This window comes from Siniperca chuatsi, linkage group LG6 (assembly GCF_020085105.1).
Source record: "Siniperca chuatsi isolate FFG_IHB_CAS linkage group LG6, ASM2008510v1, whole genome shotgun sequence".
Classification (NCBI taxonomy): Eukaryota; Metazoa; Chordata; class Actinopteri; order Centrarchiformes; family Sinipercidae; genus Siniperca; species Siniperca chuatsi.
The window spans coordinates 2,875,549-2,879,391 of record NC_058047.1 but is presented as its reverse complement, the minus strand read 5'-3'; positions in this window follow the sequence as shown (position 1 = coordinate 2,879,391).

Here is a 3,843-nt window from a genome sequence, read left to right as displayed (position 1 = left end):
AACCTCACCCCCAGTATTTTCACTATTGAAAGTGCCACAATCCAACACATTAAGGTTCAAAAAGCAAAGAAGCAAAGGCCAAAAAAGGCCTTTCTTTTATTTATTTAGAAAAATGCTGAGTGTGGATTTCAGAGGGGAAGCACCCAATAAAAATGTGCTCTTGATGGCTCTCACTTCTTCTGAGGAAGGTGAGCGTTGCTCCTCCTGACTGGCTGTCAGCCACCAGCTCACAGCTCTGGAGTGCAGTAAAAGAGAGTTATAATGTTATGGAAGACCTCCACTCATGTGCTTCATTGACTCTCACCTCCAACACAGTCGTAAAAGTCACTTCCACTGAGGTAAATCACTAAGTGCCGGGGTGCAGAAATGAACAAAACGTTGTAAATTAATGCCTCTTTTACATGATTACAGAGCCAGAGAACATCAGTATATCAACTTCAGCAAATTGGTTTGGAACAAGATGTCAAAGCACAAACAAGCATCGACACACAAGTCATCGCATAAGAAATTATCTATAAACCAACAGAAATATCAATAAACAGTTGCAGCTAAACAGGAGCAGGAACCCCCAAAGTCCCAACAAGATGGTGTTTTTTTATCCATGAGAATAAAATGTGAATTTATGAGAACAAGATCTGTTTATAGTGGGAACAAGTTGATAGAGATCTTCCTGGCTGAACATACAGATCTTGTTCTAACAAGATAACTTGTTCGAGCAATATATGAGCCTTGTTCCTACAAGATAATAACTTCTTCCCACAAAATACGATCTTTTGGGACTTCACTGGTCCCATAAAAAAGAGCTACAATGCGAGCAAACCGAGATACTCTTCCAACTTAATTAAAAAGTAAATGCCGTGACTCAGACGGGATGTAAAGAGCAAAGGAATAAAGTGTGAAACAAAAATGCAGATGTGTCTGAATTAATTCATCCTACAGCAGCAATCTAAAGGAGGACGTTTTATGATGTAAAAGATCAGGTAAAGATCAAATGATCCTTTTTAATGACATGCAGAAAGTAAAAGATGCTGAAAGTCTTGGAGATGATCACTTTACCGGTTAACTAAATATTTTCATCTATAAGTACATTGACATTCATTAATCAATCTCTTAATCATTAGCTTATTATTGCAGAAATCTCACTTAAATCCATTGATATTTGAATCTTCTGTGTTTGAGTTATGTACTTATGACATTATGGGGACACAAGCCTGTTTACACAGGTACTTTGTGGGGACGTTCATTTGGGGACAAATAGCTGATATCTGCATGACTGAACCTTTATTTTGGGGTTAGAATTACTCTACTGAAGTTAGGATCAGGTTTGAAGACAGGTATGTAGTGGTTATAAAGTTTACGATAAGGGTTTGGTCACACCAGCATTTATAAGAGCGAAATTTCAGGCAATATGTGACACACAAGAGCTGTTAATGTAAACTAATACCATTTTCTCCGCGGCAGAGTAATAAAAGCTCATGTATGTGTGTCTTTGGTTTCCATCATGTTGTGGATCACAACATGATGTCACATTAAGGCATGGATATAGCCCCAAATGGACGCACACACGGTTCTGTTTCTACTAAACTGTGTATCAGCATTAGTTGAGATGTTACGGGTGCCTGTGTTCCAGAGGTAGATGGCGGAAATTACATCACGAAGACCCTCGCAGCCACATGGATGTAGAAACTGTAAATTGTGCTTCATGGGGACTCTCATTATGCCACAAGAAAAAAACAAACAAACAGTAAGATTTGTGGTTCGGCGCAGAATAGATGATGTAAGGGTGAGCCTCCAGATAATTAATATGGGTCAACAGCGTCCTCACAAGTGCAGTAATACTAATGTGTGTGTGTGTTGACAACAATGAGAAGTTTAGGGTCCTTACTCTACACACGATGCACCCCCCATTTTGATAATGTAGATCCAACCTGACTGTTATTAATCAATTTTTAAACTCACTAGTCCAATTAATAAATACATGACATCAGATCACTGAAGTGATGAGCAGACTGACACTCACTGCACTGATAACTGACAACAGACAACAATATATGTGGGATAGATGAGGACACAGCATCTGGCCCTTTCACGCCTCATTGAGTTGATGGAATACTAATAAAAGCTATATGACAACGGCATACTAAGTGTGCAATTAATATTCTAAAATATTCCTGCGCTGCATGTGGCAGAGACCTGTTCGAGGCTCCCTCGCTGGCAAAGTGACGGCGCTGTCTCTCCGGTAAAGAGGAGGTGTCCTTATTAACCTTTCCCCCTGAGCTGTGCCTCCTTACAAACCAGCAGGCTCTGCTGGACGCTCAGAGTACACACGGCCGCCGTTTGTCGTCCTGTCGCCTGACAACCGTCCTGACAGCAGATAAATAATCTCTTCTGCAGCCTTTTCTCCTCTGAGCTGAATGGCCAGAAGGAGCTAATTGATTGATTTGGAGATGAATCAAAGTCCAGAGTGGTGAAGTGTCGTTTCACAGCTAAACGAATTTCTTTTTTTTTTACAACCTGGGTCTGAAGGTTAAGATGTGTTCTTTCAGATCAACGTTAGACAATGTGTTGTCCACCGCAATGAAGTTTTATGCACTTTTTTTGAAAGAGGAGTGACAAGCTGGATGTCAAGACTGTCCTCCCCAGAAAACAGCATTTGTTTGTGTTCAGTATCAAAAATGGAAGCAGTGTGAGGTTGTCTTAGGGGAGGAGTTCAAAGTGGAGGATGGACAAACAAAGTGACACTGGAGACCGTGGTTTGTGCGCTATCAACAACAGTTTTTTTCTTTTATCCATCCTTTAACCAGTGGTTTTAGTCGCCTAAACTTAACCTGATATTAACCATAGAAGAGGCAACGCACAACAGTCATAGGGATGTTTTGGAAGGCACTAACATCTTATTTTGTTGTGTTGGTATGATGACTTGTTGGGTTGTTATAGTGAAGGTGAAGCATGTGGAAGTGAATCCCGTAGCAATATTTTGAGGAAGATCAGAGATGTTTTTCTGGACACTAAACTCTTGGGGCAAAAGCCTTTTTTGTGCATAAAAACTCTACAATCTTCCCAAGTATGACGCACAAGTTAACAGGATGGCAGAGCAAGGCCGAGTGATGTCAGGAGACAGTTCGTAATACATGAGCAAAAGACAACAATGACAGTATCCTAACAGAGGACTGTGGCAAATATTATCTCTGTATCTCTGTTTTTGAATTTCACTGTATTCTGGTTTTCCTGTCATCATTCCTCTTTTACAACTCTTCTTTGCAACATCGGAGGATGGTTATGTTGTGCAGTTGCATAGAAATAGGCTCTGGAGACACACACAAACACACACACACCCAGCACTCACACATTTATTATGTGTGTCTGTCTCCTGGGTATCCTCCGGCAGACAGATAAGAGGCAGCGGAAGAAGCCCAGAAAGGCCCTCTGCTTTAGAAGATTGTCAGCTCCAGAAATTCAGACCAGATTTACGTCAGTCTGCTGTGAACAGCAGCCTTCCTCTGGGCTCACCCCACTAACATGGTGTGTTAGTTTAATATTTTATTATTGTGCATGCTGCGCTGTATCCATCTGAGGAAGGTGATTTTTTTAGTGCAGCAGCTGTTGCAGAGATTAGTCTGTAGATATACAGTTTGATCCTGCACATCATTACAGCACTATGGTTTACTTTATATTAACATGGAACAGAACAGCAATTATTTCCCCATAAAAACAAAAGGTGGAATATGCTTGAGAAAATACATTTTAAGAGGTAAAACAATCAAATTTGACCTTTAAAAGATCAAAATGTTGGTGGTGCACCTGCTCTTAAATGAACAATTCTAGTGTTTTAATAACTTAATT